The 26,956-nt window shown below is 39.8% G+C and overlaps 1 long non-coding RNA gene across 2 annotated transcripts; it reads right to left on the bottom strand.

The window, feature by feature from the left end:
- Window positions 1-361: 361 nt before the first annotated feature.
- Window positions 362-17,790, bottom strand: LOC140536321 (uncharacterized). Of its 2 annotated transcripts, none has more exons than XR_011977605.1 (3): window positions 17,743-17,790; window positions 13,707-13,812; window positions 362-434 (listed from the first exon to the last, which is right to left on the bottom strand). It is a non-coding gene; the product is annotated as an uncharacterized lncRNA (long non-coding RNA). The 2 variants fall into 2 exon arrangements; XR_011977606.1 differs by lacking the exon at window positions 362-434 and adding an exon at window positions 9,179-9,204.
- Window positions 17,791-26,956: the final 9,166 nt, after the last annotated feature.

Genomic DNA, 26,956 nt, shown 5'->3' with positions numbered 1-26,956 from the left:
AAGTCAAAAAAGACTGTCCATTTATCGTTGCATCCAAACGTTCTGATCCACAACTTATTTTAGCCCTGGACATTAAGCAATTTTCCAGGGCCTTTAATGGGATTTAAGTCCCTGGGGTCGAGACTCACAGAGATGGCCACTTCTTTACATTAGCCAGTCAGGTATGACACTCTCTACTCACATCCCTTCCCCTTGGCCTGCAGGGATTAATAATAAATGAAAGTGGTATTTGAGTCTTCAAATCATCCAAAGGGTCTTCAGCCCTTCCTCCTCTGCCTGAAGTTTGAAAGATGTGTAGTGCAACGTCCCCGTGCTAAAGGTTAGCCGTTCGGACAGGCACCGCGGCCCGAGATCGCGTGTGTGTTTCTCGTAGTTTATAAACTTCTTCCCAGCATGTCATTGAAGGACCTTTCATGGTGGACGCCTTTGGCTTTCTCTCCAGGGGCACGGCCGAGGTGAGGGAGGTGGAACACATAGAGGAAAAGTTAGCATTCTCTCAGAGCATATATCTGCAGATAAGCCGGTATTTTGTATTGATTTTCCCTGAAGCCTGTAATCTTGAAAGCTTGTAACAGAAGATGAGGTAAATATCATTTTATTTGCCCAAATGGGTTTTGACCGGATCAAGATAGAGGGGAAAACGTGGATGCAGGCAAATCTGGACATCAAGAATTGCACATAATTTTTTCAGCTATAACTAGAAACGCTCTCTCTACTGCACTGTTGCAAGGTAAATGAATATGGGTGTGACAATATTGTATGTTTTACTTTATCAAATTGTACCACAGTGAACTGACTTCCTTTATCTGACTAGCATGTTAGCTTGTGGCTAGTGTTTTAGCTTGGGGCTAACATATTAGCTTGAGCGTTAGCTCTGGATACTACATTTGAAATTTTTATAATGCTGAATTTTTAGTTTTGCTGTATCAAAAATGTATTGAATTAGGACACCACTGAACTGCTTCAAATCAAATTCTGAAAACTAATTAGGTGGAAAAAAACATTTCGCAATGATGACAAATAATTTTTGTGTATTAAAAGAATTGTCTTTTAGTCATTCTTAAAGAAATTATAAAAAAAAATCTAATCAAATCTAATCATGTTTATTGTCACATCACATTACAAAGGTGCAAAGTCTCTCACGGTTGTAAAAACACAAATATTTATATAATATATATACAATAACTTACACTATACATATTCTATACACATACACACACTATACACACTCTATGTACATTGTTGCACTGTTTAAGATGTACAGGTTTAAAATATAAGTATTTTTAGTAGTTTGTATGTAAATAATAATGTAAACATGATATATATATATCATGTTCATATCTATATCTCATGTTTACATTATTTACATACAAACTACTAAAAATACTAAAACTAATAAAAAAATAAAATGTTAAGGGTTTAAACACCTAAAAAAACAGCAGAAGTAACAAACCCACAAAAACAATCTATCTGAACAAACAAAACCACATTAGTAGTCAGATTTGATTAGAAAAGTTAATGTGCCCTGTAAAAGTATAATCAGTTAATTTAGTTAATTAGGTCTTAACATCTAATAGTATAATATTCAATATCTCTAAAATGACCAGCACATTGATTTTATATGGACCACATTTGAAAGAATCCATATTGTGATTTTCATTGGGACTGGCTCGAGCTGCCCAAGTCACCATTCTATGCTTTATCTTTCCTATTCTTTGCTATTCTAATTCAAATAGTCAAATGTCAGTGTTTGAATTTCTATAGTACAGTTTATCATCTTAGACTGGGTGCTGAAAAGGCACCATCAGAAATAACATTTCAGCACCACGATGTCCATTGACGCTGCCATACTGTGTCAGCCCCTTTTTCCACTGCTGTCTGTACAGTCCAGTGTTATTTTGGCAAAATCTTATTAGCTAGGGTCAACTAATTATTTGTGTGTTTAATTAAGGTCACTGTTGTAGTCAGTCTTCCCACAGAGAAGTATGTGATTGAGTTAAGTACCCTTGTTCGACCCGTTCTGTCATTTGTCTCTGGACTGGACAGAACAGAGGAGATTTGTATCTTGAAGTGGGACAATAGATGGCCTATTACCTTGCACACAGAGACAGGACAAATGATTTAATTTCAGTTGAGCTGTTATTTCAATGCAAAAAAAGAGCTAGAAGTAAGATAAAAGTGTTCTCCTTTCACAAGAAAAAAGTAAACTGTAGTAACAAATGTATTATTTCATGTGATTTTATATTTGGATATAACAAAAGACAGGCCATCAAAAGTTTGGGGAGCATGTCTTTTTGGAAAGCTTACATAAAAGCTTTTTAAAACTGCCATTAAATGTATATATTAGCTATTTACATATTGCTCTTATTCTTGTTCTAACTTACTGTTGTTAGTACCTTTTAGTTATTTTAGCTAATAGAGTTTCAGTGTGTGCTTTTAACAACATTAAAATAATAAAAAACATTAAATAGAAATATTATTTAGGTAAAAACAAAGAAAACACTTGAACTTGAAGCTAAGTGCAATAAGATTTTTACTTCCTTGATGGAAATTTACATGGGTATTTACAAGTACAGTCTAATATTTAGAGCCACTCTGTCAAAGTTTCAGCTTTTGGTGCAAGTTCCACTTCTGAAAGTAGCAACAGAGAGAAACTTTCACTCTCTGGGAATTCCAGCTCACACACTCACATGAAGAGTGCTGGGGATATCCTATGTTGTTGAAAGACTTCCTTGAAAATCTTTTTTTTTTTTTTTTGGTTGGTTGGGGGGTGGAGGTCTCATGCCGGCCTATGCTGTATTACTGGCAGAAGCTCTCTAAGTTGCATGGAAAACCCAGTTTATATTCCCACAGATGTCTAACAAGCAGCGGATATGGTGCGGGATTATAGACAGGGCCAGATCAATAGCCTGCTGTCTCAGAGGCATCAATATAGATTATGAATCACAGTGAGGAAGTAGTGGGTGATGGCTGTTGCTGGCAGCTCTGAAGCGTGTGTATGTGTGTGTGTGAGTGAGTGACTAACCCTGCTTTAATAGACTCTCTATTTGTCCAAAAAAAAAAAAAAAGCACCAAGCAGAGATCCCTACCTTCTTTGCATAATGCAACTACCATGCCCTGATTGTTAATGAAGGAGTACCGTAGAGCAGTCAATTACATTTAGGCTCGTCCTCTCTTTTCCCTCTCTCTTTTTCCTCTCACTCTGCTCGCTACCCTCATGACTCTTGCAAGGTCTCGTGTACAATTCAATACCACTTGACTTTCCCCAATCAATGGTCCGACGTAAAGCTCTGTCTCAAAACACCTGACATCAACATGCCAAATCCTGTGAAATCTCAATCAGGAGTCCAAGAATAACAATTCAGAAACAATCCACAACATAATATATTTACTCTGGGCTAGAATTCACATGCTCAATGCATATACGCAAGACGGTATTACTGAGTGGAGGGGCAATCTGAAAACAACAGAAACTCCACTGGACTGGAAGCATTAAGATGCTTGTAATAACAGTCAATAATAAAATAATACAGAGGTGTGCAGAGCATAGCGCAGCACACTGCAAATTAAAACACAATCAGCATCTAACATTTATAAACAATAAAGCTGGAAGTGAAGCACATAAAATTACATAAATTACCCATTTCCTTTATATACCCTTATAAAAAACAGCCTGGCAGGCTGGTTTAGCTGGTGTGTTTATGTTCTGAGTTTGATGGTTTTGTTGGTCTTGCAGCATGTCCCAGCTGGCAGAACAGCATATGGCAAGATGACCAACATGACCAAGCTAGTTGACAAGCATGAGCAAATTGGTGGACCAGCATGACCAGCTTTACTAAACTGGTCAACCAGCTTGACCAAACTTGTTTACCAGGATGACCACTTGATGTCTAGCTTGGTCAAGTTGTCTATGTTAATAGACCTCTAATCCATCAAACTCAGAGGAGAATCTACTCTTTGCTAGTCAAAAGCTAGGCTGTCAATCAGCTTACTCATCTCCACAGGGTATGTTTTCCCTTGGATGACCAGCTTTTCAACCATCCTACTGGCCTACTTTCTATTGGTTGATAAAATTAGTTTTCTTCAGAAAAAAAAAAAAACGCAATGTGATCGACCCCAACCCCATTCAACCCCATAGTATAATACTGCCTACCAACTATGGCAGTTCATCTGTTGCCCCAACATTTTTGTTCTTGTGTATTTACTCCCAGGATTTTGAGAATTACCAGCTGCAATTTGTTAGACCTAACAAAGCCTCTATATTAGCATCCTGCAAATGAAGGAAGATTAGATAGAAAGTTACTTTTGTACTTTTAAAAATACGTAAATGCACTCTGCTGACATACTGCCCTATATACACAGGTTTCCTGTTTACAAAACCTTACTGGGTGCTTGTAGCCAGGGGCAAAAGCACTTTGGGAACATAGCTAGTCAAAGGTTCTAAAGTTAGTAAACTGCTGTAATCAACGAAGGCTTCACAATGTGTGATTTGTAAATTCTTGTTGACTCAATAATAACAATCTATGTGATGATGTTGCACAGAAATTTGGTTATAGGGCTTCGTGGACTATCGAGTAAAGTAAGAACTTGGCTTTGTTTAAACTGATACTGACAAATAATTTTCTTAACAAGTGGTGCTAGGGCATTCAGTTTGGCTACAATACAGCTAACTAGGCTAAACTGTTCCTCCACTCAGAGTCAGTGTTATACTTTAAATGTACGTATTTCTTCAGTGATCTGCTGTAAGACTGCAATATTTGGTAGTCTGGTTAAATATGGCTCCAATAGTCTTAAACCTAGCTGCATCTCAAATGGTTGTGTACACTCTAGGTTCTAGTACACTAACGTTTTCCAAGAAATAGGCCATTAACCATCACTTGTACTGTTCTAGCAACTTGTATTACAAATCAAATAACTATTTCATATTGTTGGCTATCCTGCACTGTAAACAACTACATTCTATGGGCACAATGTTAGCATGTTTTTTTAGTTAATACTGTCACGTGTCTACATGCCAAAAAGCTGTGTGTCACGACAAGAGAGCACAAGGTTACTTAAGCACAAACTAAACATGACATCTTCCTCACTAGAGCAGCGGAGGAACAGCCAGCAGCACAGCGGCCCTCGGCTCGTTACCTGAAAGATTGCTATTGAATACCTGTCAAAGGTTACAGCGCCAGAGGTTGCCCTGCCGTAAGTTAGAAGGTGGGCATGAGGTCACCGAGACCAAACCCTAACAAAATAAACCATGCACACACAGTTGGAGCATGCTCACTGCAAAGTGTGCCAAGTTCAGATTAAATAATAAGAGTTGTTTGCAGATGTTTTTAAAAAAATCTTTGTAATTTAAATGCACATTAATGAAAGTAATTTCAGGCCATTTCTATTCATTCATTCATTAGGAAATGTTCACCTACTGTAAAGGGGAGTTGAATAAAAAATGAGTTGGGAGATAGACAGCAACAATATCATCTCTACTACTGTTGTTAATTCCTGGGCGTTATATTGTAGCATGCTGAAAAGCATGCATTTACTGATACACCATCTTTCCATTTCTCTGCTTTTTTCCAGAAGGTTCCAGAGCTGTCAAGGTCGGCAGGAACACAAGACGCTGGAAATGATTAATCTGTCAATCTACATCAAAGCTTCCTGCTGGGTGCCCTCCCTATAGCCTCTCCTGCTCAGCATCGAGAGAATGATAGGCTCTGTATTCCTGTCCTGCTGTACCTTCCCTGCTTTCCACTCTCTAGCAGCCTGTAATGTGATGACAGGCTAAAATGCAGCACATAAAAATTACTTGTTGGAGCCTATTTTACATCTCTGCTGCGCCCCAGCCTGAGCCTACCCCTTGCAGACATCCCCTATTGGCAGGGCCATTTTACCATATACAGTGATTACTGCTATTTTCAAAGCAGGCATAGCAAACCATCCCATTTCTACCTGCCACTCTGTCAGAGAATGCTAAGAAACAATAAACATTGCGCATAACATCCCCACAGAGGGCAAGAAACTCCAGGAATCAATATCAAATGAAGGTCTTGCATTTGAATTTGAGATACATATTTCCTTGTGTGAATAAACAAGAGAACAATTCTCTGGGAATAATCCACAGATAATGCACTAGTGCTGAATTCAAATAAAGCCTTGCATAATGCCAACATCAAAAACAATGCCAAATGTTATAGGATATGATACACAGTAAATGAGCCCACATAAAAAATATCTAGGCAAATCGTTATTTAGGATTAAGAGCAACACTTCATTGAAGAATAAATCAAAAATGTACCTTGACTGAAAAGAGCCAGTGATAGCCTCGTAATGGACCCACAAGAGCATCTCTGGTCACTCCAAATGACACCACAATTTTGGCAGTAGAGGAGCTAGGTGTGCCACTTTACCAGTAGAAGGTATAGAGAAAGCCACAGTCCAATGCTGTCTGAACACTCTCCCCCTCCCCAAGCAGGACCACTCTGCTGACAGTCTCGGTGACAAGAAACTCAGGGAGTTTAGATGTTGGCCAGCTGACAGTCTGATATTTGCGGCCGACCTGTCTTTTGTTGCCTGTCGATTCTATCGCTGAGGGGAGTGCTCCTCGTTGCTGATCCTAGGTTCAGGTTGCTTTGGTAATCTTCTCGTCTTTCTTCTCCCCTGGTCCAGGGCTTAGGCCCTGCAAGCCATGAATCCCTGCTTTTGTCTCTATGGAGTCACCCAACACCGGATTCCTTCATTAACGTCCAAAGTCTAGACGACTAATTTCTCGGAAGTCCATTTTTTCCATCTTAATTCTTTTTTTTTTTTTGAAAGAATGTGAAATACCACTGCATGCCTGAGATGTCTGAAATCTCACAATCATATATACCCATCTCCCACGATTACCTGTTACCTGTTAAACGTATCAACTGTTTATTTTTAACATTTCTGAGCATCCTACAGACAATCTGTATAATCTGGTAAGAGACATACTCAGTCTTAAACTTACACGTATGCCACTAATATCTGAGTAGGCAATGGTGAATCCATATTGGAAAAGCTTTTTACCTTAGGTTTAGGGTCTAATCTGGGTCTAAAAGACCTATCCATGAGCAGGACTACTACTGCTAAAGTGCCCAATGTCACTCAAATGGAACCAATGAAAGGGTCACTGCAATTGAATACCCATGGATTAATTTTTGGTTCCATTTGGTTTAATTAATGTTTTTTGAGAGCCTCTACATAATCTAAAGCTTCAAAAACACATGGAATGGTTTGCCTTGAGCCACATATTTGTATATTGAGCCGACTATTTAAAACCCTTAGTTTTAAAAAGTGTAAACCAGCCATTTAGAAAGTGCTGCACAAGCCAACCTGACCATCGGGTCAGTGAGAAGCTACAAAAGGTGGACTGTAAGAGCAAAGCTTCATTCCAGTTCTGATTGTAAAGGAAGTCACTTTATTTTCTCTCTTTGCAACCAGGCCCTGTTTATTGTTGCTTATGAGGTGAATCCAGCCCCCCCCCCCCCCCCCCCCCCCCCCTCACAGGGGGTCTGTGCACTGGGATCTGTTAAGGAGGACACACAGTCTCCATGTCGGCTTAATCAGAGAAAGGCTCTCTACCGCATGCACTCCATACAAGTTCCCGAGAGCTAGGCGGACAACATCACCTGCGGAGCGGACGAGCATTAATTGTGAACGAGTCATGCAGTTTAGTAAAAGTTTAAAAAACTGCCCAATACGGGGACAAATCCATTAGATCTTTATTAGGCCTTTAAAAGAGTTATGAGATTCCCTGGGATCCAATCCATGTCAATCAGGCATGGTAAATTGGATTCCTGAATAGGGAAATCCCTGGGGGAAGGTTGATGCTATCTAGATCAGACACACTGGGTTTTCTTTTCTCCTTTTCTTCCCTCCATTGCTCTGTGCTCACCATGCTCTGTTCCTGCTTTAGCGAACCAATGAAACCATAATATGTATTGATTAACTCATTACTGTGTATTATTCACTGGCTTTGGGCTCGGGCTATGCTTTAAAGTCAGCACCTCAGGACTGGACGGTGCGAGGTGGCTGCTGACCGGGGGTCCCTCGGTCAGCTGTTAGAGCGGGGGGCCGAGAGGTTGCAGTGGAGCTGGGCCGCTGGGATCCCTCTTCAGCTGATTCAGGGGAATGTGGAGCACAATTAATGGAGCCTCTGCAGCAGCTCTGTGACCTCATAGGGTTGATAGGAAAAAGCCCTGACCACAATGAGGATACATTTACTTCCAGGATAGGTCACATATTCTTAACACTAAAGGTGCCCAAACAGGGTTCTCTGGAGTGATACCACTGAAGACCCACTTTTAGTTCCCACAAGAAACTCTGGTTCTTTGAAGAACCAATTTTGTGAATGAGATGTATCCGAGACAAGAATTACTTATAGTCCCATAGAATGTACCGAGCTGCTGTAAATACAAATTGCTTAGTGTATTATGATAAAATGGCTACAATGAGTTTTAGGTGTGCAGCTGCAATTATCAATCAATAAATGTTTATTATGAAAAACATGGGGGTTGTACGCACAATCCCAACTTAATTAAAATCCACTATAATACTCTATAATGTCCAGTAATGTTTCTACGACACTCAGTCATTTCAACAATACACAGCAGGACGTATATGGAGCAATATGCATTCAATTGTTGTGTTGTACCATAAAAAAAGAAATCACAGATGGAACTTTGAATGCCAGTGTGGTGACTGTGGTGGACCTACTGAGCAGGCAACATTATTACTGCTGGACCATTGGCTAAAATCATTCAAATGGTTATCTGTATTTCTTGATGAAAAGGATTAAATAATATTTTTTACTCATTATTAACCAGTATTTTGTTAGGTAACATTGCAAGGTAACATTAGCTCAGTTAGGGGACAATATTTCATCATTTACTGATATTTTATTATATGAAGACTGACAGTCCCAGGGCTAATCCTTTGCAAGGGAGAATCTTCTGTGTTACGAATATTTGGCTAAACAGACATTATTTTTGGACTTTTTTTTTTACACCTTCTGTCAATGTCACTCAAATAAGACACCCAGCAATTCAACAAGCCACTCTCAAAGCTAAATACAAAAAGCTAAATGGCTAGCCTGCTTGGTAGCTTACCATAATTTTATGAAACACTGAAGCAATCACTGTAACAGGGGATGACGTCAGGGCAGACCAGCTCAGCAGGGTGTATCATTACGGTCTCCACACCAGCAAAAGGAAAGGAACCAAAGAAAGCATAGTAGATTAGTTGCTTAATTGAACAGCAGTCAATAGCTAAATCAATTAGTCCTACAGAAATAGCCATTAAGTGCTGGTTGTGACTAGTTTAGCTACACGACTGTACCCATGAATAGCAATTATCTAATGAGTTCTCATCCAAGTTTTGAAAGACATTCTCAGCCAAAAGCTTTTTAAACAGCAAATGGTGAAAAGCAATCTAGAACGCTGATAAACCAATACCAATTACACTCCGCGATAAGACGGTTTGTCTTTCAGAGAAAAGATGGAACGGAATTGCTTACAATAAACAGATGTAATCGGAGGCCACGGCAGTAATTTGCTTGTGTTGTTGGAGCTCACGTGAGTCCATGCGTAAACTCCCTCTTTCCCATTAGCTAACAGTGGCCTGCTCTTTCCCTGAGTGAGCGGTGCAATGGCCAGATAATCAGAGATCAGGCAGATAAATGAAGTTTGATTTCAGGGGACAAGGTCACAGGCTGAATGGACACAGGTCGAAGTGCGGCGTCAGAGTGAGCTATCTCCTCACCCTGCGCTCCAGCGGGTTCCGCCTCCTTTTAATTCACGTGCCATTTGCTTAATCTGCTCTTTGGAAGCAAGGTATTAGAGCGCTTTGCGTGGTGATGCCAGAGCTGCACATGACCTCGGGAGAATTAGTCTGGTTGACGCGTTGGCATGTTTAGGAATATTTTCGGCCTTCCCTAAAAGCCACGTGATTGAGTGATTTCCAATACAACGTCAGCATGGATTACCATCACATAATAAGATCCTGAGGAAGTAGGGCTGAAGAAAAGGACAAGTATTAATTTGGGACGGTGCAGAAACTGACACTCCATCCTCCAGCCCTGAGGCAGTATTACTTGAGACCCCCCCACCCTTTTCTGATGGAAGAAATGCTGTCTCCATAGCAATTACCTAAGTCTTTTATCAGTCATTTCAAAGGAGGAAAATTAGAGCAATTGTGTCAGGACAGTCATATGGGCAGAAATTGCACACTTACTCGGACCACTTATGTCTGTGACTTTGTTCCTGCCTGATGAAGGCTATTGTTCCCTGCCGTGGCTTTGAAAGCTTGATTGGGCTCGAAGCAGATGTACTGTACCCAAAAGGGACGCCTTTTGTTTCCTCCCATAGTGGCTTTTTATTTTAGACCTAATTGAATATAAATTACAGCTCTGTCTCTGTTTACACAGAAAGCCTTTAAAGCATATCATAGCATTTATTTCACTGCCTATGACCGACAACATGCACAAAAAAAGAAAGACAGACAGAAAAAAGACAAGGATTCATAAGATTTCTCATTGAAACATTGAAATATGCCATTTTTCCCTCCCCATCATATCCAAGAGCAGAACCGAGTGCCATTTAAGCCATGAAAGAGCACTACTTCAACAATGAAATGGGGCGGGGGGTGGCTTAAATTTCAGTAATTGAAGAGCATGCATTAATTATCAGACTTGAACATTCTCCTCACAGCACATTGATACTGCATATTGATTGAAATTAAAAGAGGAAGTTAAAAATCAGTCAAATTAAAATGAGCAGGATTTAACTGGTCAAAATCGTGTAATTAGACGAGAGGAACATAACTGCTGAGAGGAGCTAATCCAGCGCCCCAAGTGAGGGGGAAAAGCCCTGATGATTTTCCTTGCAGGGAAATGTTAAGTCTAACATGGCTTAAATGCTAGCAATACTCAGCTAGGGGACCTGCCAGCCTAATCTATCCCCAGTTCACTGGCCATGCTCCTATACTCTATCTGTCTTAGCATATTGATTTCTGAGCTGTCTTATTGGTTCCTAACATAATTATACCAGGAGTAGGTCTCTTAGTGCAGCTAATACATTTACACCATGGCGTCTAGGGGAGCTTATATCCATGTCATTTATTCAGGGCTGGGGACTGGGGCTGCTAAAAGGCTGCTCGACGCAGTGAATTTGGGGATTTTCAGAAAATGAGAGTGCGAATTAAGGACAGCCTGCTAGAAATCCACTGATCAATAGCTGCTTATAAAAAATGTGGAAAATATCATAATAAATAAGCTTAAAGTATAAACAGTGATGTGATGAATATATACATACACATTGAACAGGTTGGGGGGGCAATAGGATGATTATCGTTATTGTGGTGCATTACATCACTATACATTGCTTCAGTACACTACAGGATACTGAAAAACAGCATTTGTCATAAAAAACAGATTTCGACCAATTATACAGAACCTGTAAACAACAACAACAACAACAACTAGTATATATTGTAATAGCATGAGCTGTGCAAGGACAAGTATACTCTTAAAAATAAAGGTGCTTCAAATGGGCCATTGAGTGATGCAAAAGAAGAACAACTTATATAAAGAACCATGTTTGTAAAAGAGATGTGTAAGTATTCTTCACCCTCACACATCTCTTTTACAAACATGGTTCTTCATGGAACCAAGAGCAGCTATTCTATGGCATCACTAAAAAACATTTGAAGCACCTTTATTGTTAAGAGCGTATCTGATTGGACGTCCAGTGCACTACAGTTATTAATTTTTTTTTTGTTGCAACATTTCTATCATGAACATGCATTCAAGTATGGTGATACTATATCTTCACCATATGCTCCACCCTTAATCTGCAGGTAGCTATAACGTAGCAGAGTGCTTCATCAAATACTTTAATGAAGAAGGGAAGAATCATGGTTGGTGTCAAACACAAACGGCTCCCCTGTGTGTCGTCTTGCAAAATTAGCAGTTTAACAGTGAGGTCGTTAAAAGATCAGCACTGATTGGCTCGTCCATGCATATGCACATCCTGTCAAGCACACCTCGGTGTCGCACAGGAAGAGGAAAAAGAGCTGGAAAAAGGTCAAAGTCTATTTATTTTTCTCTGCCTAATTGTTGTCAGAGTCTGACCTGAAACTCCACGCAGGTATTTTTCAAAGTCAGGCGCGGGGATGGGTTCGGCCATTTATCACTGTTTACTCCGCAAGCAGTCGCGGCCTAGCGCACGAAGGTCTGTTTCTTCTTTAATTCCAGAGATTTCGCTGTTAATGGAGGAAGCTGCCTCATAAATTAAGGAAGTACTCAATTACGCGTGCAAAAGAGATGGATTGGAGGCCGGTCATTGGTCACCTCTGGCAGGTGAGGCCAAACACCAGCAGGGAAAGATTTATAGGAATTAACTGGCATCACTGCAATAAGAGTACACAAGCTACACCAAAGCCAGCGGTACTTAAAAGAGTCCACATGCAATACCCAAACACTCAAAGAAGCTTTTATACGGAGGTGCCATAGACGATCCATCTTTCATTTAGGAATTCCCTGATCTGAACCAATCAGGATTGCATCTTAACAAGGCTTATGTTAATGTATATAATCTTTGTTTCTTGTCTTTGAATTTCAATGTACAGCATAGTTGTATAGGTAAGAAAAAGGGCATAATTCAAAACTTGCAGAGTAACTATTTTACAGTGGAATATGGAAGCATGACATTTTGAGTTTGAGCCACATGTTGTCTAATTTCTGACACTTACCATGAGGGGCACGCCATCAAAAGCATGTACGGAACACAATTCTCCACTATTTTTACTCATAATTCACAATCAAAAATGAAACTATCATAGGAACGTTCTGGTTTTTCGACTAACGACTATTGTTGCAAAAACAGTTCAAAACTGGGAGAAAGGAGCAATCTACTGTGCGTACATTAAAGCAATACCAGATCAGACTGTATATACAACACCACAAAATGGTTATGGGTAGCAGAACCAAGGGGGCGGGAAGACATTTAATCCACCACTTTTGCTTTTTGATCAAGTTCTCAACCCTTGTGACGAAAGAAAATACCCCCCTAAACAGCATAGAGCACTGACTGTCTAACTCAGTGGCAGAACCAATCAAAATCTCCTTTTCAGCTGAGAGGGGTGGGTCAGGCCAACAGTCAAGCTCACCACCAGAGTCAATTAATTGCAACTGAATCTTTATTATTATTATTGTTTTATTAAAACACCAACCCAAGTTTTTTTTAGAACCATAACTCCAAACTGAAAACCATTTAGAAACTTCTTTTTGAAAGAAAGAACAAAAGAAATCAAACTCTGCACAAGCAGACAAAGTGAAACTGTGGGCATGTGGACCACTCATCAAACCGTAAAGTGTCCCCGAAAAGGCTGCTCTTTCGTTCTATCTGCGCGCAATACATTTTTCATAACATCAACAAAAGAGAGCAGGCAGTGTGTGACACAATGACAATCTGTGGCTTTTAAAGGCAGGACTGTCACTGGGATATCTCATTTTGGTTTTATTCATTTCTTCACAGCAACGGTAAGTGCGACTCAGCCTGACTTTCCCTAGAGAGGGAGCAAGCCGTGGCAGCTGTGCATCAGTGTGCGTTTGTGTATGTGTGTGTTTGTGTGGCTGAGGCACACTCACACACAATCCACTAGCCATCAGATCACACTGCAATCAGGCATTCCTGTACCTTTTCACTCTTCACTCGGGCCAGAGGATTCAGCTAGCCGATAGAGCTCTCCGGCCTGATTCCTCCAGATAGCCCCATCTGTGTGGAGCCTTTGTGTCTTCTCATACTGTTGATCAACACAGAGAATAAGGACAAAAGATTTGAGGTTGTGTCTTCGTTACAGACCCCACCACTGTAAAACTGCTGGGACATATAACAATACTGATTTAACCTATCCATGTCCATATCTTCATTTATTGGTTTATTTTTATAATGACATCATTTATCAAATAAATCTTTTGGTCACATGGGAGAGTTGACTTAACAAACCAATTACAAGCAATCAAAACATTTAAACATTGATAAGATTTAAGTATTTAAGCAAAATATCAAGCGAATGGTTTTCCAAATATCAGATGTGTTAGCAAATCACAAGACATCAAATGTATCACAATCCTTATAAATCCAATCCTGGTAAAACTCTAAAATATCTGCCAATATTATGAGCCAACCGATGTATTGGCCAGGCCTTAATATCTATGCTTTCCTGTCCAGATCCATTAAAAGTCATCAGAACCTGAAGAAGCACCACAATGTGCATCAATGCCATACGTTGAATGCCTGTCAAAGCTCATCTCATACAAAAAAAGGGAGATTGAAAACAGCTCTGGTAGATCTAATAACACACCATTAAGAGTTACAAGGAACATTAGGAAAAGCAACATCTCTGAAAGTAAAAACACATTTCCATGTAAGCCATTATTTGAGCGAAGCCATTTATCTAAGACAATCCTAGCTCATGGCAATCTGAAAAGCATGTACATCCTTTTTAATAAAATCACATTGTTCTTTTTTTTTATGCACATATTCTTACAAGGTGAGGTATTAATTCGCACTATCCTCAACACATTTTGTAAATGATGTTCCCTTAAATCATTTCCAATGTCTAAAAGCCTGAGAAGAAATAATGATTTCTATTAGATTACCGTTCTTTAAGATGCATTAGACAAATAGCAGGAAATAACACTCTGCAGCCGGGTAATGCAATAAACTTCCAATTATAACACTTATGTACAATAAGTGGGCTTCTACAGCAGAGCTGCACACAAATCATCATTATATTTTCTAATGCAAGCTGGATGTGAAGGCTTCAGATGCATAATATGTTTATCCTTCATAAACAAAATGTGGCAATCGTCCTGAAACTGTCCGCCCGCGTTTGTTTGGAAAGGCTGTGGATATGACCACATCAATCATCCTCTAAAAGACATCACGAAGGTCAGAGGGTTATCAGAATATCATCTGCCTTGTTTTGTTTTTGTTTTTTTGGTTGTTTCTCTTTTCTATTAGCTTTCATCTATACATTCCCTAATTTTACAAAACATTCTTCAGTACTTTTTGGATGGCCTTAGTGCTATACAATATATCGTCACTGTCAAGCAAAGACCTTTACAGGAACTTTACAGGAGAAGAAAAACCTTCTAGAGCATTTCAATTGGTCCATTCATCATAAAACTGTGATATACAGAACAACAAATTATGTCAAAAAGCAAAAATGTTGCAAAAATGGAGATTTGAAGACTGTGACATTATACATTTCCTAAACTGTTGTTGCAATATCACTCCTAATATTTATTCCCTGAGCATGTAAATAAGCCACATGTATTATATTGTGCTGTGAGCACCCTGAACCAATTACAGATGTACTTTAGGTCATGTAAATCATTTTGGTCAAAAACAAAGCAGCTCTAATATTTACTATAATACACTTTTACATGGGGGCTCAGCTTTACACACCCACCTCGAAGCCGCCGTGAACTCCACCACAAATCCTCCTCAGTTTACCTCCCTGTTGCAGCTACATGGACGTGGTCAATACTAGCACAAAATATTGTTTACCAGTAAATGCTGATATTGAACATAAAAAGTTGAGTCCTAATCTCTCTGCTCTGGCTTATTTATCTCAGATTTACTTCACTGCACAGTTAAGATACATTTCCAAAGTTTTAAAATGTTTTGTTAGAAAAATATAAAACATCAAATTTTATAATAAACTTCAGCTTTCCAGATAAATGTACAGACTTATTCTGAGTCCCATTCAGTCACACAGGTTTCAAGATAGCATCATTTAAAAATGATAAAACACGAAGTCATTTTTTAAAAAACCTGTGAATATTAGTGTAAATGGGTGTGTCCATTTCCTCCTGTGAGAAAGACCAGTAGGAGAATTTAAAGTAGGTATTATAATAGAGCCAATTGTCAATTTGCTGATTCACTGAGAAGGCAAATTGCAATCGATGACTGTTGTGTTGGTGACTAGAGTAACTGACAGCCCTAACTGCAGTACATTTACCCATATCGTACAGCCATAGTTTGCGTTTGCCACAGAGCAAAATCCTAGCTGTGGTTAGGGGCAGGGCGTGAGATGTGTTGGTTATTGGCTATCAAATGTGAGCCTAATCTCTAGCTCCAGTCTAAGGCTGACCTGTGAGGCTGTACACATCTTCCTGCCAGCCAGCAGGTGACCACGTCTAACCACTGTCATGCAGAGGAGGGTGGGAGAGCATCCCACAAGTCTTTGGCTAAGGCTTTACAACAGTCAAAGGCTACTATTTGGCTATGCTCCCTTCTTTTGGCCACTAATGTAGGGCCATGTGACTTCTAGCACGGGGAGAGAGGGAGAGGGTACCAAGGATAATGAAAGTAAACATGCAGAGACCCAACACCAGGCTTTCCTTTCAAATGAAGTTTTTTTATTATTATTACTCTTTTTCTCTCTCTTTTTCTCTCTCTTAAAAAACTGAAAAACATGTTATTCAGAAAGAGTCAACCTGCAGGGACTGGCTGAGAGACACAAAGGCTGGAGGATGATTGAAAACATCAAACGCTGGTGTTTTCCACCCTGCTGGTGTGGCCTCTGAGATCGCCTCTGAGCCGGAGACGCTGCATTGAACTAGCCCATAACGATATTCAAGTACTCACTCTTTTTTTTTGTTTTGGCAAAAAAATAGACCTACCATTCATACGGGAAATATGCCATTCAAACAACATCATCACTCCACAAAGGCGCACATTGAGTATTCATTTCTTTTCTTCATGAGTCTAATAAGCTTCTCGGGGACTTGCGAAGAAATCACTTTTCCAGCTATGCGATGGTGATAGGTGTTACGCCTTTTAAATAAAAGGTCGGTAGACTTTAAACATAACACTTGGCCTAAGTTGGTCACACTGAGCCGGGAAGTCACTCGGACATCTGAACTGTAAGGGTTTACACCTACCTCTCCATGGTGATGGTATGCACTTTCTCCGAAGTAAAAATCGAATGAGTAACTGCAGTGTTTATTAGACTATGAAATTAAACCTGGGTATTGCAGAAATGGACGAAAAAAGCAATTCCTGCATTATAGTTTCAATGGAGAAGCCTCAAAAGCCTACTGGAAAGCCATATATAATCAAAAACGTACTAGATTTCAAGTGAAGTCACTCAAGGGGACACAGATGTAGATCTAGTTTCTGAATTCATGGAAATTTCTTTACTACATCACTTATAATATAGAATATATGACATTTTAACAATAAAAACAACAATTATCTTTCCATGTCTTCATAGTCAAGATCTTGGCACCCCAAGATATCTGAGCTGCCAGATAACTTGCCAAATTACCATGGTCTCAGACCTTAATTAGCTTGTTAGAGCTACGGCTTGTTCATAAAAATTATTAGTAAATGCCAGGTGATACAAATTAAAAAAAAATCTCCTCAACAGTTGTCCCAACAGTCAGTAATGAGGTCATCTTTTAATCAGTTGGCTATTCACAGTAACAGATACTGAACTTTCGCATGCCACTTTGTATGGGCAGTAAATTTGTTCTTGCTTGTAAGACACTAACATCTAAAGTTCTGACATTTTGGGAGATGGCTCACACCTCAGCTAGTCCTCCTCAGCCCAATATAAACCCTCCATACTCAGTGAGAAACAACCCACCACCACCCTGTCTCCCCCCTTCCTCTCCAATGCTCACCTCAGCTACATGTGGACTCAGTTTCACATACCCACCTCGAATCCGCCCTGAATTCCCATAAAGCCTCCTGAGTTTGCCTCCCCGTTCCAGCTACGTGGGCGTGGTCCATTCTAGAAAAAAATAACATTACAGTAAATGCTGATATTAAACATAGATACTATAAAACTATATAAATACTATACTATAATGTAAAGACTTGTCATGTTTTTTTTAGGTGTTGCCTCCATCCATCACACAGATTTGTTCTAAACCACCAGCAGCACACCTGATTCACCTTAATGAAGCACTGATTAACCAAACCAGGTGTTGTAGGATGACTACAAATGATACTGGGCTGCCTTACAGACAAGCTTGAAAATGGTTAAACGAAAACATAAAACGAAATGACATACATAAAACCAACATTTACAAATGAATGTTATTTATAATGTGATAAATGTGATGTTTTATACAGTACTGTATATTTGAATTTATATTGGCCAACTCAGCTAAGTAATAGTGAATAGTGCTTTTTTAACCTTTCTTAGACTTTATATGTTTAAGTGTGTATTTAGTATCAACTTCAATGTACTATTATTATTAGATATTTCCACATATATCTGATATATTAAAACTTCTATTAAGAATGTTTACTTATTTGTCCATGTTCCATTCCACGCTGGAAAAGACGTGGCACACGGAAAAGATAGCTATCTGTTTTAAAAGTGGATCAAAAAAGCATGACTACTAGCATAATGACCTATAAAGACAGGCAATAATGGACTTCTCTCAGAAACATGTGCCCCAGATGCAGACATAGATTCTGCAATATGTCCCTGACAGTTTTATAATTAAAACTAAACCAAACCAAACAGCATCCTGTCCTGTTTCTTGACACACAGGAACACGACAAGAATTTAAATGGGCTTCCTCTCAACTTTGCTTTTATTGTTTAATGTGGAATTTGTTAGACTTTTATGATATCTTGTTTTCGTTTTCTGGGACTTTGATTCTTTCTTTTGAGAACTGCATTACATATCTGCAAAGTCAATATTCTCCTGGGAAATATGACTTCTTTAAGGTTTTGGCACAAAAATAACTCAAAAGACTGCCTGAGTTCAGAGCAGCCTTCTTGTCTGCTTTTTCCCCTTTAAATGACAATACAATCTGAGTATATGTCCAAATGCCAAGTATGAAACAGGTAACAAATAACATTCCCAAAAAGACTCAAACTAGACATTAAAGGATCCATATCCTGCATTTCTCTTGTATTTTAGTTTTCCTCTGAGGTTACCTTATAACACCTGTGTGGGTCGTTGTATCAAAACCAGCATTTGTATAAAAACCATTGCACAACCTCTATCTGCCTCTCTTTGTCTGCTTTGCCTTTAGGATGAGTATATGGAAATGACCTCTGCTTTGACTGGACGACCTTTATTGTGTTAAACAACGGTGTGGGCTAACAATTGAATTGGTGGAATAGACTTCTTTAAGCTGAATGTTTGGCTTCATCTAAAAAGCTGCGTCTGAAACTGTGCCCTATTCACTATATAGCACACTGCTAGGGGTTTAGCCATGTCATAGAGGAGTCTATAAATGTAGTGCTGAATTGCCGAAGTGCACTGTAACAATCCCCCATGCAGCAAAATAATGTCCAACCGATGTTCAATGAATGGATGTGGAATATCCATAATCAAGAATTATGCAGTACCTTGTCGAATTATGTCCTAATTAAAAGTGCTCTGTGTAGTGATCTGGATGATTATTTAGGGGACAGTAAACAGGACACATTTCAACTAAAACTCTTTTATTTAAAAGAAATAAACCTTTAGGACTCATACATGCTTAAAGTATTGGTAGATTTCTTGCACTATAATATTGAAGCTTTATGTAAATGTACGTTTTTGCAGGCAACAAATGTTCTCTTGACAGCTATTCAACCTAAAATCCTAGAGCTTGCTTTGTAACGCTGTGAAAACCTTCACAACAAGTCATTAGAGGGTCATAGCAGTGCCTAAAAATCGCTGCGGAATACAGATTTGGTGTTTTCACCCAAGGTGGGCCTTTAAGGTTTCCACATTACCAGCTCGCAATTCTGTCCAAGATCTTGTCTGTCCAGTTGTGCATTCTCCTCACAAACAAACAGAGGCTGCAAATGCAGGCTAGACAGTGGTAGCAGCATGGGAGTAGTGCTGAGCTATGGAAGGATGCTCAAGAGATCTGGTGTGTTGGGGGGGGGCGGGGGATAGAGGTCAGAGAGACAGGCCCATTACGCACAGCTGCCCAGGTCAGACTCAACCACCATTTATAGAAAGCCAATTAGTCTGCTCTGCACACACTTCTCAGCGTCCTCAGCCACTTCAGCAGCAAATGGGGCCAGAGCCGTTACCCCCTCAGCAGAGGTCCCCTGGACAGGTCGTTTGCATAAGCAGCTCGCCTCCTGCCTCGCAGGAGACCATCGCTCATTTAAATAAGGGACCCCAACCACAAAAAAGGGAGGCCATGCTGAAAATTCAAACAAAACAACAAAAAAAATTAATAATAAAAGACCTGCACTGTAAGCTTCACTGCTCATAACCCTCACTGCTATTAAACCACACTTACCAGATGATTATTATGAGGCCAATTCTGAACTGATCAAAAACGAGGATAATACATGAGCTGGCAAAGAGAATAGAGCAAAGCTCTGAACCCTCAGCCCAGCAGATGACCATTTATCAAGAACAAAAGGAGCCCAAAAGTGGCACAGAGTAATGAGAAGAACACATCCCCCCTTGAGGAGAAATTAATTAAAAATAAAGAATAGAGCCTCTGTTCTTGACTCGCAGATCATTTATTACAATGGTAATTGCTCTTCCCCAATTGCAGGTTAATTCTTTAAACACTGTCTTACATCAAGATATTCTAATTCTCCCAATCTATAATTCATGATATACTTTGTCCCAAGCAAAGCTGTTAAATATTTAGTGAATCATTGCTCCCAAACTTAATCACCCTGTGGTTAATGCATGTGGTCTTTGCGTGCTCTTGGCTGCGATTCGGTCCAAGCTCCACACTTGCTGGCAATTTATTTTTAATTCCTCTGTCAGAGATTAACATAAAACAACTTAACGCAATGAATTAATTACTGTTCTGTTTGGAGCTGCTTTGTTGTATTGCAAGAACAGTAATTATCGTCTTGTTTTATAAAGTTTTAACCACAATGCATATTTTAAACGGGGCTAGTTAAACATTCATTAAGCGCTCCTTGTTGCATATCTGTTTCCTCCATTTGCTTCTATCTTCCACATCAGTAGATTCTGACAGTAGGCTTGGCATGTGCTGCCAGGCCAGGGAGTACCTGCTCTCTTCCTGCCTCACAGCGGGGCAGCCACATTCTTAATACCTGTGGAAAACTCCACCTAAAGAAGCATAACTTCAGTTTCAAAGTAACTGCTTAACACAGACTGTTAAAAGTATAGAGAAGGTATTGATCTGATACCCAGCACCAAGAGCAGAACATACTACATCAGTGAAAGCAAAAAATACAGTAAACTACTAGAATACGGTTGTTTTAACTTTTTATGTCAACATTTACAGCATATAGCAGAATAGCAGATATCCCCCAAAACAAGTTACAGCTGTGCTTTGGTGTGTTTACAGCAAGTACAGGAATAAGACCAGTAAGACCATACATTCTTTTTGTGATGTAAGTAAAGCCAATGCATTTATATCTGTTTTTTCAGCCTACAGCGGTTTAGCTGTAGCAGTCTGGGCAGCTAATCAGAACCTAAATCAGTCCTAAAATGTACAGCCTGAGCAAAAAGGGTTCAATATAGTACTGAAAAAAGGTCTTTGACTCCACTAACAATAGAGGAACGTAAACTAGGCGCATTTTTAAAGGGTTTGATAAAGAACCATCAGAAAGAGAAAGCAACATTTCACCATGAAAATATACGTTTTAAATATATAAAAGGCTGAGCTGCGGTAGATCTATATTGTCCCATTTTTTTCTTTATGGTAGATAATGATCATGATTGTGTTTTCTCTATAAACCCATTCTTTACATAAGGTAGTGTTTGACCAAAGGTACAATTACAGGGCTGTCTCATCCCTCAAAAATATATAGGCCTATTTAAAAACGGTATTTGTATCAGTATCAAAAAAGGAAAAGCGGTACCACGCCATCTCCTGCTCAAAGGTAAAGATGATCTACGGCTTAGCACGCCTTCGTAAAAGGTGACATTTTTATTGCAGTAACACTTTATGTATAGGGAAGTGCTACATAATTTCGAGTCCTACTTTAATTTGGGACAGATTAGAGACTCCGGCAGCAGTGCTTTATTGAGCTTTGAGCCTGGTTACGACTCGGAGGAGCCAATGATGCAACAATGACGGTCAAAGTCAGCTGATTTCACATTCACCAGCACGCCCGTACCCTTTTTGTCTCGCATTCTGAAGTGTGATGATATTTTACAGCGTGCGAGGCTGGCGTGCTTAGCTGTGAATAACATCACATCACAGAGAGGCGTTATAAAGACTCCATCGCCTTTGAACAAACAGGAAATACAGCGACAAAGTACACAGTTACATTTTAAATAGGCCATTTGAATGATTCATTCAGAGACACTTTCTACCTAATGTATAATTCATCACTCTGCCGTCATCCTTCTCCTCCGCTGTCAGGTAACAAACAATGAGTTTTTGATGTGAATAATTTAGTGTGTGTTACACTGTGCTAACATTATCCATGGAGAAGAGAGCTTTTCATTAAAACACTTAATTTCCCAGTAGAATCCGCTTTGTATGAGAAGAACTCTCATGGAAAGAAGGAAAAAAATCAAAAAAACGAAAATCTCTCTGTGTACTGACTTGGAGATTAAAATAGAAAAATACATTTTATATGCCCTGATGCAACGACTAGAAGCCAGGTATGCAATGCCTGCCTTTTGACAAACAGTCTGTTATTTTACATGTAGGATACAGAGATAAAAAGAAATAACAGCAATAAAAAAAGGAGGGCAGTGCATTTCACACTCGCACTCCCATGATCCCGCCGCATTCAAGGGCAGAGTGTAGACCTCGAGCAGCGTGATAGCGCAGATATCAAAATAACCCTGGCAGGAATAATAACCCAAAGCCTCTGAAAACCCTCCCCTCATGCCTCGCATATGTTGTTGTGTCCAAATGCGAAGCAATTAATGGATCTAAGTCCTATCTCGGCAGTAATGGTGGCTTATTCTTCTCCTGCTTTATCACAAAGCCCAATCTCCATTCGGGGCACACAGTGGAATATTATCAGCGTTATGGCAGCAGCATAGGCCATCCATTCCATTCACACTATCGGGAGCACAAAGAGCCTGGAATGGAAATCAACCCGTCAGGAGACATTTTCTTTAGTTTCATTATAAAAGATTAAAAAGATGAGAGCTTCAGTCAGATCATTTCAGATATAGCTCCTATAGATTGAAAAAGTGCCATAAATCTATGATGTGGAAACTGGAGCTGAGGGGGGAAAGGTATTAATAACCCATTGTATAGATAATTGACGATTTCCAAGAAAGTCTTTCGAATAGGTCTCCCATCTTTGATTCACTTTCATCACAAAGAATGTGCGGCTCTGATTGCGTGAAATCACCACAAGTACCTTCAATTACTGGAGCCAGTCAGCGGTGGAAATGACTAGGTCAAGGGGGGGGGGGGGGGGGAATGGCACGACAAAATGCTGAGCAAAAATGCAGCTTTACATGTGCCTACATATAAGAAGCACAGAAAACATTCATTATTTAGAGCTCTATGAAACAAATATAAATATATATATATATATATAGTATAAGAACCATGCATTACATTAGACCAAATGGGTACTGAAAGTAATGGTCAAAAAACAGAGCTTGATTGTAAGACATAGAGAGAAAAAAAGCAAGAAAGAGACATATACATATAATACATAGCATACCTATTATTATTATTATTATTAGTAGTAGTAGTCTTTAGTTCAATCAGAGCATTTTATCATGGCCAAACATATGTGTACATAAAAAGAAAAGAATCTCTTTCACTGCAGGGCTTAAGACGATTTGGTCTATTTGTGTTTGGCAGATGATGTGCAGACTGACGCAGCGCTGTGAATATCTGCTTCATAATAAGCTGCAGCTTAAAGCGGAGGGGGAAGAAAACATTACATCGGGGTACAAAGGGGCAGGACCTCCACAAAGAGTGGACAAAGAAAGAACGCAACAGCGCAGAGCTTGTGCGAGTGAGGGCGCTGTCCGTGTGTGTATTCGTGTCCCCGTTGCCACAGTGGGGATAATCTCTCAATCAGAGTAATGAGAAAATATATACCGCATGATCCCCGCAGCGCACGTTCTGCCTCCTGGCCAATTTACCATTTAAAACCCTGAAAGCACACTGCCAGCATTACACTATCCTTCATCACAGGCGGGTTAAAATCCACACGCAACCCTCTTTTTATTTCCCCTGTCGGAGCCAGAGTGTGTTTTCTCATCTTTGTTTTAATTAAAGCACACTCCACTGAGAGGGAGTCACATTAAAGCCGAGGGGAATTTTTCTAATTATTTGAGCCGTCAACGCCAAATCTGGGTGATTGCTGCAGCAGTGGTCCTGAGGAAGCTGTGAGGGTGGCTCTATTTGTCCAGGCTCACAACGGACGAGTGATTATTGTTTGTCTGTGAAATAAAAAGACAAGGCTAAACCATACAATAACCCTCAGTCTAATGAAGGGCCTGGGATGGAGATGACTCTTCCTACAAAGTGCCTGTTTTGTTATTGGATGGGGCCTCGATCAGACTGAAATTTGACCAGAAATTCCAAACGAAACCCCAATATAGCCTGAAAACAGTCTCACGACACCTACCCTCAGCACCAAGTTTTGAATTGAAACTGTAGCCTGATAAAAAAAAATTGTTCAACCCAACTGCATCACTACAAATGCATCTTCCAACACAACTTATTCTTACTAAACTTCATCACATCCCAACTGTAGCCTGACAGAATTCTGTTCCAACCCAATTGTATTCCTACAAAATTCTGAAAACCAAAACCTTTGTCCTACACCCATTGCCATCAATTGGTTGTGCTCTTTACATGTGGGTAGATGACACTCTCTCTCTCTCCTCATCACTCTTAAGCGATGATGGCTGGGGCAGGTGCCTGTTAGCTGGTGTGGCAGAGCTGGGGAGGTTTCCATGTCAGCTGCCTGGCAATGCCACGTTGGTGGTAGTTTGAAAAGATGTGATGGCTGACTTTGCATGTATCGGAGGTTACGTCCTTACCCTCCTAGTGTCGGGAGCATAGTGCTAGGAGGAGTTACGAACAGGTGGGTTAACTGGCAAAACCTAATCACGAGAAAAAGTGAAAAAGTCTACAAATTCTTCCCTTTCTGCCTAGTGCCTGATTAAATTCCATTCCAATTCCAACCTGACCAAATCCTGTTCCAACACAACTATATCTCTACGATTTTCGGTTTCAAGCTTGAGATCTGACACCACTTGTATTTCAATGTCCATCACTGCAGACCCAAGCACTCAAAGCCTCACTCAAAGGCTGATTTACAGCATACCATATTAAAAACTGCATTGATTCATTAATATGTAAACAGCTCCTGTGTCATTAATATCGGGGGCTGGGAGGCCAGAATAATGCCATGACTTCAAGGACCTTTGGAGATTGAGTTCAGGGCTTACATTTCAACCAGGGCCCCTCGCCTTTGCTCTTTAACTCCCTAGGGAGAGCGAAGAGAATAAATATGCTTGATTACAAACCCATATACCCATCAAGCCACTAATTTATGCAATCTATTGAGCATCTCAAGCACCTATGAGTTATGGAACTAAACATAAAGCTAGCCAGGGAAAGCCTCATTCAGACCAATGAGATGGCATTAAGAGGGGAAGATAACCATGTATAGAAATAATAGGGAGAGCCATTTCACTGCTGAGTGAAAAGGCCTTTTCGTCAGCAAAAGGAACCATCTGTGCATCTTATGTATTTATTAAAATGAAAGCCAAGTGAGAACCATTTGCTTGCAAAAGGAACTGACCTATCCATGCTTTGCAAATGCATACTTTCAATTGTTGCAATGTTGGACAAGCCAGTTAACATCAACACATAGAAAATTTTAAAATATTAGAATTTAATGCTATATTCTTTTTTGAAGGTAAAAGGTGAGGTTAGGTTAGGACAGCTTGGGTGTAGCTTTCTTTGTTTCAGAATTAAGTAGGGATTACTGATAACATGGTATTTCATTACCTTAGAAACACTGATGGATCCTGTGCATTACAAAAATGTCCTCATGTATGGATTCAAGCTACTACCATGGTGACAGATTTGTCATTTCTAACCTGCCTTGTATCAATTAGCTATAACACCACAATATAGCTTACTAGAGTCACATTTAAACAGAAACTCAACATTTTGTAGCTAATTTAACTTAATGTAAAGGTTGACCAATTTCACAAGAGTAGCTATGAGCGCGGATAGGTGAACTGCATGACTTTAACTCCAATCCGACAAACAAGTTAAAATGCAAAGGTTCTGAAAAACAAAAGAAGAAACAACTCCAAGGTGTTTCCATACAATAGAGCATCTTTCTCTTTTTGTGCCCGTCTCTCACTCTCACTGCCTCTCTCCTTCTCTCACACCACAAGAAAATATGGCCCTGAGAGCAGTTCCATCTAATTGGTTTATTGTCTTGAGGAGCTGGTGACAAGGCAGGCAGTTGAAGGCAGGCTTTCATCAGAGGTTATTTGGTGAAATAACTAATTTCAGCCTTCCTCCCAGCATAGACTCAACCTGCACCATCTGAGCTGGGTTCTCTGGAGGGTTCATTAAGACACTGGCATTCCAGCTCTCCCAGTCAACAACTAAACACAACGCTAACCTTTATACAACCACAACGCCTCGCCTTCCCTTCTGCCAGAGCGCACACACATACACATATTCCTGTGTCCCACACATAATGTAGCTCAGAACACAAAGGATGGAAAGTTTTTACAGAGAGTAATTAAACTGCCATGGGCTTATTCTACAGGGAAGAATTGAATTAACATCCAAGACAAGCGTACGTTTTATTGTGCAACAGCTCCGTCATGAAGAGGATGACGGCGGTTGAAGGCAAAATGTTGTCAGAAATGCCCACTTTGTTGGTGTGGAACTGAGCGAAATGAAAAGCATGCAGACAGAAGTTCAAAAGAACTTTTTAATTTGGTTGAAAGAGACAAACATTCAAAGACAGACACAGCAGATACTGCAGTAGTTCATAAATGTTTG

The sequence above is a fragment of the Salminus brasiliensis genome, chromosome 1, assembly GCF_030463535.1.
Source record: "Salminus brasiliensis chromosome 1, fSalBra1.hap2, whole genome shotgun sequence".
In the NCBI taxonomy this organism is placed as follows: Eukaryota; Metazoa; Chordata; class Actinopteri; order Characiformes; family Bryconidae; genus Salminus; species Salminus brasiliensis.
Note: the sequence above shows the minus strand (reverse complement) of the source record. Positions and strands in the feature narration are given on the sequence as shown.